The 15,345-nt window shown below is 41.4% G+C and overlaps 1 long non-coding RNA gene across 3 annotated transcripts; it reads left to right on the plus strand.

The window, feature by feature from the left end:
- Positions 1-780: 780 nt before the first annotated feature.
- Positions 781-3,201, plus strand: LOC131225322 (uncharacterized). Of its 3 annotated transcripts, XR_009161302.1 has the most exons (7): positions 781-909; positions 1,018-1,131; positions 1,536-1,609; positions 1,799-1,893; positions 2,005-2,036; positions 2,750-2,948; positions 3,187-3,201. It is a non-coding gene; the product is annotated as an uncharacterized LOC131225322 (long non-coding RNA). The 3 variants fall into 3 exon arrangements; XR_009161301.1 differs by lacking the exon at positions 3,187-3,201 and having other exon boundaries at positions 2,750-3,031; XR_009161303.1 differs by lacking the exons at positions 1,018-1,131; positions 3,187-3,201 and having other exon boundaries at positions 891-909; positions 2,750-2,996.
- The last annotated feature ends 12,144 nt before the right edge of the window (positions 3,202-15,345 follow it).

A 15,345-nucleotide genomic window follows, 5' to 3' on the forward strand; every position in this document is an offset into this window, starting at 1 on the left:
AAAAACCAAGTTTGACCTATTAGCTGACAACCTCATTTCCTTTCTTTTCAACGGCTTGGTGGAATGAATGAATGAATTACTTGCAGTTGAACACTCACCTTCCATTCCCCTGATTTCTAGAGTTCCCACAATCATCCTGGGGATGGATGTATCACATGGTTCCCCAGGCCAGTCTGACGTGCCATCAATTACGGCGGTAAGATAAGATGCATGATTTTCCTTTTCAACTATTAGTCATAGAGTGGTAGTACACTTGTTTCTGCTTCTCATTATCTGTGTTGTTCTATTTTTCTTTATTTATGCTCTTAGGTTGTCAGCTCTAGGCACTGGCCCTTGATTTCTTGGTATAGGGCATCTGTGAGGACGCATTCACCCAAGGTTGAAAGGATAGATTCTCTGTTTAAGCCCACCTCAAACACCAAGGACAGTGGCATAGTAAGGTCAGTAAAAAAGTTTTTTTTCCTAGGTTTAATGGTGTTGAGGACTGGGTTTCTAGGTCTATTGAATTTGAGCTGTAACAGATTTTGCCTTAACCTTCAAAGGGGAAAACAGAGAATTTTTTAGTCTTAGGATCTTACCTTCTATTTTGCTTTACCATTCTTGCTCATTTTAACTAAAAGAAACTATTTGAAGTTATGCACTGATTATCATGTTTATACATTTCTGCAATGTAGTGTCTTTTGGGGATGAATGTGTAGGTGCATGAAAAGATTTTATAATATCGTGGACTTGTAATGAAACAAAATATTCTAATAGTTAAATTATATAAATTCAGTTCTCCTTTCCCCATCCTATTTCAGTTTCAACTGTCTCATATTCTTGCCATCTATTTTTTCTTTGAATAGGGATGGAGTGAGTGAATCACAATTCACACAGGTCCTAAACATCGAGCTAGATCAGATTATGGAGGTATTCTTGCCATGGAAAATGCCATGAATAATTATCAAAGCTACAAAGTGTACCTATCTAAAAAAATGCAGGGTTGTGATCTTTTCACCTTTATCTTTGTCATTGTAGGCCTGTAAATTCCTTTATGAGAACTGGTCACCAAAGTTTACAGTTATTGTGGCTTAAAAAAAAAACACCACACTAAATTCTTCCAGCTTCAATCTTCGGACAATGTTCCACATGGTTAGCCTCTTCATAAATTTCTCGAAGAAAAGAGTATTGAAAATAAAATTTTCACTTCAATCCATCATGGTTGTTTGTTAATGCTTTAGTGGGATGCTCATCCCAAGTAGAAGTTAGTGCAAAGGAGATTATTTTTCTTTTGGGATAGCACTGGGCCTTATACCTGCCCCGAAATATATCTCATTTGCCTTTGGTGCTAACAAATCATGTTGATCTCTGGAACTAAGATATTCCAGATGAGCATTGAATTACTTGCTTTGAAGCTTTTATTCTCAGCTCCAAATGGCTATTATTATCTGGGTACATGAACATTTTGTGCTGGAAATTTTACTTCCTGAGCTTGTTCAATGTGAATTGTCCTTTTATTTATTTCTTTTTGGTTCTTTATCTTTTCACTTGTACAGGCACTGTTGTGGACAAAGCAATTTGCCATCCACAAAACCATGACTTCTACATGTGCTCACACGCAGGAATGATTGTAATATTTGATGTGGAGCTGACCTTTGTGTTAAATTCTGGGAAGTCACCATCCATCCTCCCTTGATTGATTACATCACCTGGTCTTTTTTACTGTGCTCATATCCATACACAAGCAGAAAGAGTTGGCCACAATCAATCAAGGTGGGTGTGGATTGCTTACATTTGCATCGTCTTTTCCTTTAAACAGGGAACAACGCGCCCTACTCACTACCATGTTTTGTTGGATGAGATTGGCTTCTCCCTTGATGATCTCCAGGAGCTTGTGCATTCATTGTCCTATGTGTAAGTAGCCTTTCCCTCCACCTCTTTTGTATACAATGACTTTATTTATGTCCCTTACAATGTATGGGTAAATGCTGAAATTATTTATCGTATTGCTCTACATCTGTTCAGGTGTTAGAGGAGCACAACTGCGATATCAATCGGTAAGTACCGTGTTCCTGTTATGTGGTAATTGCCTATTTTATGTTATGATGGGTTTTAATTACTATCTCCCTGTCAAGGGACTCTTTTGAGTTTTAGGGTTGCATCTTGGGATCAACCAAAACCTTACTTACCCAAACATAACCTAAGGTTGAGTTAGGGTTGGGTTAGTGGGTTCCTCGTTTGGGTTAGGGTTAGAAAACTCCAAAATAATTTGAAATTTGGTTAAGGATTGGCTTTAACAAATTCAGGATGGGTTAGGTCTGGTGGGGAATAGTGTCTCATTGGTTAAGAATAGAGGAATTCAAGTTGGGTTTGCCTACCTAGGTTGGATTTCAGATCGAGTCGGGTTGGAGGTTGACCCTCAACCTGGCCCAACCTGCCTGAGTCGCCCCTAAGTTTTTTCGAGTTGGGACCCATTTTTTTTAGCTATACCGACCATAGTTGGTTTGGACCTAACCATGGATGGGAAATTCCCCAAATGTTTGGCAATGTTTTTGTAGAGCGATCAGTGGCCTACAATAATCAGCTAGTTTCACCAATGTTTAACCCTATCTTTGGGGAAAAGGGTTAATGATGGATCCACACAGTGGCGTCCCGATCTGGTTAACTTCCTGGATATGAAATGCGCACATCTTCTTTTTGTTCTTCTTTTGGTAAGAACTGTGCAGTGCATTTAATCATAATGTTGTTTAATGATTTTTTTACCCCTCAGTAGCACAAATAAGTTACGCACATTTGGCAGCAACGCAGATGTCACAGTTCATGAAGTTTGAGGATATGTCAGAGACGTCATCTGGCCATGATGGAATTACATCTGCGGGAGATATTCCAGTGTTGGAGCTGCCAAAGCTTCATGAAAACATGAGCAGCTATTCCAGTGTTTTTCTGATGAAGTAGCTGGGACATCAAAGGTAAGATTTTGATGTCATGGCATAGCACTAAATTAGACAAGGTTCTATCTCATTTAGTTGTTGAGAGCATCTTAACCTGAGATGAACCTAGGATATATTGAATGTGGGATGTTGCACTTGGTATTTAGAAATTACTAAAACAACATGTCAGGTATGAAAATGCGCTAACAGAAATGGTTGAATCTCTATAACTATCAAGAAATATTTTAATTCTCCATTTTCATTTTTGTCTTACTAGCTATTCCTTGAAGAGATTGGATGTGATCATCAAAAGGCGGATCCAAAATTGAGAATTATATTAGTAAGATATTTTAATCATGTCATAGTCCACATCACTAGTCAAATTGGTGAAGATCAAAAGTTATTCCAAATAATCTCATTAGTTTACCATGTAACATGAACCAAGTCATATGATCTATCCAAATCACGGGAAAAAGGTTGAAATGTAATTAATTTCTTTTTGTTATCTCTCTCTCTCTCTCTCTCTCTCTCTCTCTCTCTCTCTCGTGTTCATATGCTAATTTGGGGTGGCTTATTTCCTGTTGTAATTTGGTTCTGAGTTCGTGTGAACACATTGAATTAACCTAGCAATGGACTATTACATATCGTTCATCACATAGCGCCTTTGGAAGTTTTAATCCATTTATTTGCTAGAGCCCATCATGAATTGCTTATGATTCTAACGAATCACTTTTGTGGCAATTGTAGAAATAGAATCATGATACATGAGGAAAGCTTGTTCTCACAACTTACAATAGAATCATGATACATGAGAGTTGAGGCTCTCTGTCCCATTGTTATTAATGTATGAAATGAAAGTAATTACTTCTACCTGTTATTAATCAACAAAGTAATTTCGTCTCCCCTGGTATGTACTTACGATGGAGTCATGATACATGAGAATGTCTATCCCATGTTTATTAATCAATGGAAGTAGTTATCCCTTGGCAAGTAATTGTACATTTCGCATAATGATTATGAAAATTGCCTAACCTCACTCCCACGTTTGATGTTGTTGCTATCCAATCGTGTGAATTATTTTTTGAATGACTATCATGTGTAAGATTAAAAAAAATAATAATAATAAAAAATCTGGAGTTATTTTTTTTATTCATAGATATTTTAGCGACGGACCAAATTCGTATCTAATTTCTGAACAAGTTGAAAATCGACGGATTTGAAGTCCGTCGCTCTACTCATATTAGTGACAGACCTTATCCGTTGCTAATATTTTTATTGATGATGGTTTTTTTTCAAATTTTGACGACGGATTTTTTATTTTTTGACACCGATCTTATCCATCGCTACTACGCAACAGACCTTATCTGTCGTAGATTAAACGAAAGATTTTATTCGTCGAAAAAAATGACCCAGTAAATAGCGACGGACTAAGCGACAGATGAAATCCATCATTTATTTGGTTTTACGACAGATTTGGTCCGTCGTAAATTTGTGATTTTGGCGCTGTGCTTCCCCATATTGATGATCTGTTTGACCAGTTGCAAGGTGCACAGTATTTTTCCAAGATAGACTTGCGCTCTGGTTACCATCAGATCAGGGTTCGAGAGGAGGACATTCCGAAGACGGCTTTCCTGACGCGCTACGGTCACTTTGAGTACCTAGTTATGTCATTTGGACTAACCAATGCGCCCACCATATTTATGCAGCTAATGAACGAGGTCTTCCGACCGTTCCACGATCAGGTTGCGGTGGTGTTCATTGATGATATTCTTGTATATTCGAGGACCCAGGAGGACCATGTTGAGCACTTGCAGATTGTGTTGGAGACCCTCCGTGCCCACCAGCTGTATGTGAAGCTGGAAAAGTTCTGGCAGGAGGAGGTGAAATTCCTCGGTCATGTGTTAACAAGGGAGGGTGTCGTTGTGGACCCCTCGAAGGTTGATGTTGTGCGTCAGTGGGGCCAGCCCATGAATACGTCCAAGATCCATAGCTTCATTGGTTTAGTGGGATATTATCATCAGTTTATTGAGGTTTTTTCCCGTAATGCAGCACCGCTAACCCGGTTGACTCGGAAGGGTGCCAAGTTTGTCTGGAGTGACGCCTGCGAGGAGGCATTTATAAAGTTGAAAGATCGCCTCACATCTGCTCCTATTCTCACTCTTCCTTATGGGAGTGAGGATTTTATTGTTTTCACCGATGCCTCTAGAGTTGGCTTGGGTGCTGTCCTGATACAGCACTAGAAGCCAGTGGCGTATGCCTCGCACCAGCTTAAGGTCCATGAGAGGAACTACCCCACCCATGATTTGAAGCTACCAGCGGTTGTCTTCGCACTAAAGGTGTGGAGGCATTATCTATATGGGGTCAGGTTCGAGCTCTTCTCGGATCATAAGAGCTTGAAGTATCTATTTTCGCAGTCCAAATTGAACCTGTGTCAGAGGTGATGGATGGAGCTGTTGAAGGATTATGATTTCAACCTTCAGTACCACCCGGGTAAGGCGAACATGGTGGCAGATGCACTCAGCTATCAGCCACGAGGCCTGGTGGCAGATGATGGTGCGAGAGTGGCAGATCCTCAAGGATATTTCAGAGTTTGACTTTAAGTTCGGTCTGCATTCTTCTATTATTTAGTTTTCGAGCTTGTCGATTCAACCCTCTTTGGTGGCTAGGCTGATCGAGGCTCACCAAACAGATGAGTTGCTTCAGTAGTACCAAGCAAATGCCTCATCCATGGAGTAGTTAGACTGGCAGATTGGTTCGATGGTGGATTACGCTTCAGAGGCAATTGTGTGTCCCAGACGTGCCAGAGTTGTGTCATGATCTGATGACCGAGGCACACCGATCAATACTTACTATTCACCCGGGCTTCACGAAGATGTATAAAGATATGAGGAGGCAGTATTTTTGGTTGGGGATGAAACGTTAGATTGTTAGCTTTGTGGCCGAGTGTGGCACATGCCAGCGTGTCAAGGTCAATCACTAAAGACCCCCTGGTCCCTTGCAGCCATTGAGCATTCCAGTGTGGAAATGGGAGCATGTGTCGATCGATTTCATCACAGGTTTACCGAGGACTCAGCACGGTCACAATACCATCTAGGTTGTCGTTGATCGTCTGATGAAGTCAGCGCATTTAATTCAGATGCGTGCTTCCTGGACTATGGACCGACTTGCAAAGGTATTCATTGAGGAGATAGTGAGAATGCACGGCATTCAGTTTCGATCATTTCTGACTGAGACTCCAGATTTACGTCTCTGTTTTGGAGGAGTTTCCAACAGGCGATGGAGTCTACCTAGCTTCTCAGCACCTCTTATCATCCGCAGACGGATAGGCAGACTGAAAGGGTCAATCAGATCCTTAAGGATATGCTTTGAGTCTGTATGATCAACTTCATGGGCAGTTGGGATGAGCATTTACGTCTCGCCGAGTTCCCATACAACAATAGCTATTAGGCGACTATCGGTATGGCTCCTTTTGAGGCACTTTATAGTAGACCGTGCAGATCTCCTAGCTGTTGGACCAAGGTTAGAGAGTGTCATCTCTTAGGTCCTAAGCTTGTGATATAGACATCGGAGATTATTGATGTTATCAGGCAGAGGATGCGGACAGCTCAGAGTTGGCAGAAGATTTGCTGATTATTAGCGTCGACCCCTTGAGTTTGTAGTTGGAGACGGTATATCTCAAGGTCTTGCCTATGAAAGGCATGGTTTGATTTGATGTGAAGGGCAAGCTTACCCCAAGATTTATTAGACCTTTTGAGATTACCGAGCGCATGGGCGTTGTGGCCTATAGGCTTGCCTTATCTCCTCAGTTTTCCACGATTTACGATGTGTTCCATGTTTCTATACAGAAGTGTGGGTCGGACACCATTCCTGTAATTGATTAATAGCCACTCGAGGTCCATGAGGATGCCTCTTACATCAAGCAGCCGATTCGTATTCTTGATTGGAATGAGCAGGTCCTTAGGACTAAGGTCATTCCCTTAGTAAAGGTGCAGTGGGGTCATCATTCGGAGGCAGAGACGTCTTGGGAACGCGAGGTTGATATTAGAGAGCATTATCCCCATTTGTTTGTTGATTGATATATGATTGTATGCATTGCCTTCTCTTAGATGATTATTTTATGATGGTGGTGTTTTTCCTTTCATTTTGTCCTAGATTGGTCAATTTCGAGGATAAAATTTCTTTGTTGGTGGGGAGGGTTGTAAGACTCGACCCGAGTTCATGTGTGTGCATGTGTGTGCAGGTATGCATTTCATTTCCCTTGGTCCCGCGATCTTACCGGTCGAATCCCGGTGACCCGAGACCCTGGGATAGTGTTTGCGGTCATCCTTAAGTCCGGTCATGTAGACCTGACTCCAATCGAGCTGAAACCTATGTCATCTTATTCGCATCGTCATTGCGGTTCTAATGACGCATCTTGTGCATCCATCCGACATGTAGATCATAAGTTGTGTGCATTTTATTTTCTAGCCCTGATCATGATCATGTGGCCCACCTAAGGGTAGTGTGCACAAATTTCTAGGTGATCCCATCTTTTGGCACAAGTTACAACACACACACCACACACACACTACCCAAATCCCATGTTTTACACTACCCATCACTCATACACTACCCACAACCCTAACATATAGGCTCCCTTAGGTCCTCTTTTGCTAGCCTATCATTATCTCTCTAACCAAAGCCCCATTTCTCAAGAGAAAATGTTGAAATTTCTCTTCCCTAAACAAGCTACAATCATTTCCTTCCTACAAACACCTCTCTCTCTCTCTCTCTCTCTCTCTCTCTCTCTCTCTCCCTCTCATTTTCCCTCTTTTCTTTTTCTTCTTTCTTGTTAGAAGAAGGTGGGACGTCCCCACCTCTCCCTCTCCATTTTTTTTGCCTCTTCTCTCCTTAATCTCTCCAAAGCCATCCATCACAAGTTCATCTCACCCATCCATCCATCTCCCTTGGAGTGCTGGGAGTAAGAATACCTAGATTTTTGTAAGGATCAAGGCGGGTGCTCTCCATATCATGTAGATCTCTTCTTCTTAAATTAGATCCTTCCCTCTTTCTCATTTGGGATGTGTAGGACCCACCAATCAATGGTGGAGATCCTACACAACCTTCGAGATGTGGCCATTGGGCCCATCTTGTGCATGCATGTCCATACATGGGGATTCCCTTGATGGATTCCTTTCATGGTGATTTCTTCTCATTCCTTAAGCATGATGGTTCATCTAGGCCCTTCCATCATGGTTGAGATGGCATCCCAACCATTCATCTTGGATCTAGGCCATGCATGATGAAATCCATGTTGTATTTTGTATATGTATAGTATATGTGGTTGTGATTGTGTTGGGGAAGGGTCAATAGTGGCAGAGCGTTCCCCCGATGGCCGAATATCCTTCCTTTCCTCTCCCTTCTCTTGTATTTCTGATGATGTATGTGTGGTCCACTTAGTGGACCTGGATTGTCCAGGAAAGCCCAGCAAAGTTGGGACGCCCATACCCAACCTACACTATGGTTAAGGTATCCCATTTGCCACCCTAAATGTTGCATGCAAGAGTGGAAAATTTTAAATTCGATCTAGAAAATTGTGGGGCCCACTAGGGTGGGCCATGGCACCAAACTTATGGGCTAATCCTTTCCTTAAATGGCTTCTACATTTATTTTAATTCAAGAATGTATTGTTGTCCAGATTTTTGGGACAGATTTCTATTAGTTTTGGGCCTGAAATTGTGACTAATTGGGGGCTTTTCATACCCATCAAATATACTTTTCAGAAAGGTGGGGATCTCACCTTGATGTTCCCCAAATTGTAGCCCCATCTACTCCTGATTGAAGTCCCAAAGGTGTGGCCCAAGCGAGGCGGTTAGTCTGTAATTTCTGCACTGTTTCAACAACATATCAGTGTGAAATTCCTTAAATATAAAATAATTTTTCCACTAGTGGGCCACATCCGTGGATCCCACTTTGTAGTACATAAATGAGGGGACATATAAACTGTTTTTTCCCTATTTTTAGTGGCTATTAATCCACACCATTGGAAGCTCATATCAGGGCCTATTAAAAATTTGCACTAAACAGATTTTCTGGACAGTCTATGTTCTTTAAATTAATTAAAATACTTATGTTAGTCCAAAATTTATGAAATTTAATAGAGAGGTGGCCCACCTATGGTAGGACCCACGTACCAAGTTTCGGGGTTAATGGACTCATGTGATGACCGTGGTGTGGCTGGACCAGCCCACCAGATTGGGAGCCCAGGCTGGGCCGTGCACCCTCTTTGTGGGCCCACCTTAATGTATTTGTTATCCCCACCATCCATCCATTTGTGTTCCATGTGGGACATGACCATCTCCCTTAGTGGCATCCATTTTTTTGACCCATTTAGTTGTGTCTTTTGGCTAATTGCCCAGGCCCATAGGACCTTCCACCTTGGGACGCCCAGGCCCATTAGACTATTGTTGGACTTCCAGTCCAATAGCATGGTCCACCTAATTTATGTGTGTGATTCATTACGCTCATTTGGTAGGACCCACAAGGACATATGTGGGCCACCAATGAACATAAACTTAATTTATATTTATTATTATTGGACTCCAGCAAGCCCATAAATGGGTGGGCTGGAAATTCCAGCAATAGGCCCATATTGGTTGCCTCTAATGGTATGATTTGGGGCAGCATGGCCCACTAGATTTAAGGATGAATTATGCACATAAGCTTACCATTTTCTGAGGTGCATTTGGGCTTCATTTGTGCACACTAGGAGGCCCACCTCAATTGGATTTTATTTTGGATCTATGTTCATAGTTTTGGTTGGACTTTATAGGCCCATTTATCTTGGAATTTTCTACTTAGGTCCTTGACCTTTGGGCCTGTATCTCACTATTTATTATGATGCGTTTATGGCCCATAATGTGCAAGTAGTTGGACCCTTAGTTGCCCACCAAAATAACCTTATACTTGGGCCAAGTTGTGAGGCCCAACTCATTTGGATAAAGCATAGAAATTGCCCACATGGTTGGATAACTGAGCTGCCCACTAGGCCCACCACAATATGTGGATTTGTGACCTTTATGGTTGGGCCCAAACCTTGCTTGAGGGCCCACCATATTGCCTATGAGTTGGGCTTTGAGTATAGCCCACTAGACTATGGATTGCCTTAGGCCCTAGGCCTTACTTCATATTCGAGTATTAGTGGGCTACTTTTTGGGACCCAATTGAGGTTAGATGTTCTCCTTGGTGGCCCTAAGGTAGGTCCATGGGGTTGTTATAGGTGGTTGAAGGCCTACCTTGGACCATTGATAGGACCGCTTATTCATTTAGGCTTATATGGCCCTTCTTAGTTTGTGGGCTACCCCAAAGTATTGGGCCCCCACTAGAAGATGATCCCTTAGTAATCTTGTTGAAATACCTAAACTTGTTCCCCCCCCCCCCCCCTGGGAAGGAGGAGTATGTTCTAAGTCTTCATTGCCGTATGGTGCACTCTCATGACCCATATACATCATGGTGTGATTGGATTGCATTGTGTGTGTGGTCATTGGGTTGATATAATGGAGGGGTGGAGTTTCCCCTCTTGTGCACATTGAGTGCTTGGAGCTAGTGCATGATTGGCATGCATGATTCATGCATTTGGCATCATATCTCATGGATATTATTGCCCTTGCTTCATCAGGGCCTTTCCTCCACAAGGGTATTCGTGGATGGCCGTATGTGGACACTAAAAATATATTATTTGAGCATTGGGGTGAAAGCCCCAAAACCTTCAAGGTACCTAGAAGACGCCTCAATGCCGTGACCAAGTGGAAATCATAAGCGCCCGAGTGCGTTACACCGTTAGGCAGCATCTCCCACTGTCGTGTAGTCGGTTGAGATGGGATGTGGTCTTATTCGCCTAAGTGAGAGGGCATGGCTAGGCTGAGTTTGACTAGCTAGTGAATGGGTCTGCTACCATTAAGCCTTGCTGGTGATTGGCTGTCCATAGGCGGGTAATGTGGTCTCTTACACTCGTTTGACTGTACGGGTCTGTAAAGCGGTAGTCATCTTGTAGTGTAATTGACCCCAGTAGATTCCTTATGATGGAGCTGTACTTGATTTGTGGATTAGATATGAGGTTTATCATCACTTTGCATTACATTTACATCGGCTGTATAAGCTTTATATTGCATCGCCTTGGTATGGCGCCCAGTACTCATCGCATTGCATAGCCTTGGTATGGCCTCTTGCATTCATGACAGCCTTAGTAAGGTTAGTGCTATTGGCATTGATCATATTTCTCTTCTGTATCTCCTAACATTCTTCTGTGCACCATTGTCACACACTTTCACCACCCTCTAAGCTTTCTATAAGCTTATACATGATTGATGCATGTAGGAGATCCTAGGTCAGCGTCTTAGCAGCAGAGCTTAGATAGGAGTTGAGCCAAGGACCATAGTGTTGCATATCTTCTTCCTTCTTCTTTTATCATCAGATGTATTTCCTTTTAGCATTGTATTAAAGCTCAAATTTATAATGGATTTTGTTATGTGTGCCTTTATTATTTCTTAGATATACTTGTTGTGATCTTGGGTATGCTCATATTAGAATGGATATATGGTCATGAAAATCCTCCTTGTAGGATCCCAGGATTGGAACCTGTCTCAGGAGCCACGAGTGGGGTACTACTGAGGTTGTTGTAACCAAAACCGGCTATTAGGTTCCTTGTGAGTCCGGTTATCGAGTCTGAGGTGTGACAGAATCTCTACCCATGTGTGTGATGTCACCCTCCCATACCACCCCTCTCTCATGTGTGCCCTAAAGTCAACTCTTCTCCATACCATTCCCCATGCATGACCTCATCATACCATGACATCTCATGTCCCTTTAATGCAATCTTTTCAAGGAATATTTAAGAAAGCTTGCTGGGCATTTTTTGACCCAATTCGATGATATTGATCCCATATCAATTTTAACGATTTTTGAATTACGATCATATCGAGACAATCTCAATTCCTCGTTCATTCACATAAGATTCTCCTTTTCAAGTTTGTTGGAATAGTTTTGTCCTGATTCGATCGCATCGAGTTTTATATCGATATCATCGTGATTTGAATTTCGATGACATTGATGTGGGTTTCGATTCCTCGAACATTTAGATATTTTTGTTTAAAAAAATTCGCTGGACACAACTTGTCCCATTTCGATGTTATCGATAGTGTGTTGATATGATCGAGATTTGAATTTCGATGATATCGATTGTCCTTCGATTCCTTGAGCAATATCAAGAATATTTTTCAAGCCTTTGCTGGATAGAGCTCTGAGATTTTTGTTATCATCGACTGTCCTTCAATAACATCGATATATGAAATTCGATTTTATCGAAAGTGCCTTCGATTTATCAAATATTTTGTCCAAAATACTTTGTGGTTACTGGACATAAAGACGACTCAATTTGATATTATCGATACCAGTTCAATTTATCGAGAATGAGTGTTCAATTATATCGATCAAGAATCGATGATATCAAACTTAGCTGAAAACTTAGAGAATTTTCCATTTTGAAACCAGGTTTTTAAACTTTTAACACTTATGTTGTTCTAAGTTTTTCTTAAGCGTGTTGTTTAGTGTTTTGGGATTTGGGATGCGAGGCTAAGTTTACCTGTGATGAGCTCTGAGCACACATCCGGTTGAGGCAATGTCTTGAACGATCTTCATATGGGGCCCACTTGACTCATCGACTCAACACTCATGCTAATTGACAAGCCAGGGCACTTTCAATCCCCCCCCCCCCCTGTCAATTACGTGACATAACACCTAAAACACACCCAGAACAACATCCTAAATTGTGTATACATGAACTTCACACAATTTTACAAATATACTATGGAGTTTACCCACAATCTTGATACAGGTAGCTGCTCCCCCTATCACCTGTATCACCATGCTCAAAACCATATATCCAACCAGTGTTCTCATGGTGGGATTTGTTCTCCCCTTTTTGTCAGTCATTGACAAAGTTTAATATACTAATAATAGATCGAATGACTAAAGTTGTCATGAAGGAAATTAAGAGAAGTAAGGCAATAGGAGAGCCATCGCAGTTTAAGGAATAAATGATCAGCAGTTTCTAGTATGTGAACATAACCTCGAAAAGTAGTGAATATTCCATAGATGACAGCTAATACACAGATATGCATAAGAATATAGAGTACTAGAAACATTCTTTCATGACATAATTAAACCCTCTCAAGGATAGATGAACAGTAATCTTCAGTCCATAACCAATATGCATTCCCATAGAAATGTAAATTTAGAGATATTATCATGAATGGAAATATTAAGCGCAATCAAAAGTAACTGCCCAACCTTGGCAGAATATAAGCATCCAAAAAAAATACATCATCCAGCCATTTATGGGCACACATTTCCCCAAAAAGAAATCCAAGTATCGAATCCCCAAAATAAAAAAAAAAAAAAAAAAAACTATCCCAATACTTTTAACATCTTTGGTCCTTCTAAGGACCAGACAAACACATGAAACTGTCAGACTATACAAGTCAGTGGACCATCACATACACTCATAAGTGCTTAGGACAACCAAAAAGATATCCCTGCCCTAAGCATGAGTGAGGAACAAGTGTATGTGATGGGGCAATCCGCAAAACTACAGCGCTTAGCTAGAAGGAGCAGTGTCGTCACGACGGCATGTTAATAGGTTGACGATCTGCTGGGCCGTATGCTGTAATCCGGCCACCAACCACTCCAAGCCTGAGAGCCGTTCATCTTGTTTATCAAGTCTATCCTCAATCCGCGCCACTCCTCACAAGGTTGCCCCGACCCAATCCTGATGAAATTTGTATCGCTGCTTCTGTGTAGTATCAGGCGTAATCAGAACAAGTCGAGGCTCTTGTGATTCCTCTTCAGTCGGCATTACTCCTGCCCCCATTTCTGCTTCTCCTTGTATCTCTTCCTTGGGTTGTCCTTCGTAAACTCATGGAACTTAAGGTTCATCTTTCGGATGTTGACCATATTGAAATATTGCAGTGGACGCTTGGGATCGTTCGTCATAAGAAGTCCCATTTCATTGCTCAACATGTGGATGATGTGAGTGAATGGAAGGTGACTTGCTCGAGAGGTGTGGATAATAGAAGCCAACTGGTTTACTATGAGGGTAGGCAGGCATAATTTGATACCAGAAGTGATGTTATACACAACAAGGACCATGAAACCGGTAAGATTAGCTCAATTAGTTCCCCTTGGATACACGTTTGCTGAGAAGATCCCATGTAAAACTCGATATTTTGGTTCCATATATTTGACTTTGAGTGCATTTCCTTGATACCAAGGAATATCTCTCCCATGGCACAAAAATTTGGTTATTTTGGATCATACAGTAGGATCTTCCAATTCAAGATCAGACATGTTAATGGGAGAAACAGTGAGACCAAGTAATTGTGCGATGGACTCAGAAGTGATTTCAACATCCATCTCGCCAACCGTGACTGTGATTGATGGAGGCTCAAGGATAAGAGAATGACAATACGCAAAGAAACGATAGGTCCTCTCATCATGACATGGTCCTCCGAAATCTAAAATGGGTGACCAATCAACCGCAGATAGGAGGGATTCCAAGTCAAAATGATGAATACATTCCCTGTCTACTCGGTGTTCATGTACAAGCCTCCTCCCCAAGTATTTTTCTAGAATATTAGCGTGTAGCGGAGGAATGACAACGGCTGGAGGAGGAGCATGTGCAGTAGCAGTGGCCTCACTGCAGGCTGACTGTCTACTCGAGGTTCCACGGTGACGAACTGGTGACTCGGCAGGTTTGGCTCTTTCCCACGGGGCCAGAGACTTCTGCCGAGTAGGTTGTGAGGGTTCTTCATTGATTGGAGCTTTCACCTTATCTTCAGACATCGATTAGGATTGGAATCACAGATTTTCAATGAAAAAACAGGGTGAAGATACCAAACGCCTAACTGGAATGAGAAGATTGGCAAAAAAAAAATTAAAATCAACACCCCTAGAAAGACTCAATCAAATGATGAATACCTTGAGTGAAGAGAGTGAAAGATTCCTAGGGGACACTGGATTTTGGATGAAAACCTGTTCCTTCTTCGTTAATGGTGGTGGAGAGCCTTTGCGAAGATGAAATCCCCAAAACCGGAAGAGAAAATAAAAAATTCCCGCTCACCCAACTTTTATCGGGCGAGATTTGTCGATATCATTGATGAGTCGTTCGATTCATCGACTGACTTATCGAAGGATATGATATTGATCTAAGTACTTTGATAATCTTTCGTATATGCATATTATAAAATATGATCATATCAGCTTGTATACATGGAAAAATTTGTACAAAATGTTGTGATCTCCACAATTATAAACATTTCTAATGTTTATATTCAAAAATAATTTTTAAGGAATATTATCCTCAAATATATCATGATAATCACAAAAATACATCATTTCACAC

The sequence above is a fragment of the Magnolia sinica genome, chromosome 14 (assembly GCF_029962835.1).
Source record: "Magnolia sinica isolate HGM2019 chromosome 14, MsV1, whole genome shotgun sequence".
NCBI lineage: Eukaryota > Viridiplantae > Streptophyta > Magnoliopsida > Magnoliales > Magnoliaceae > Magnolia > Magnolia sinica.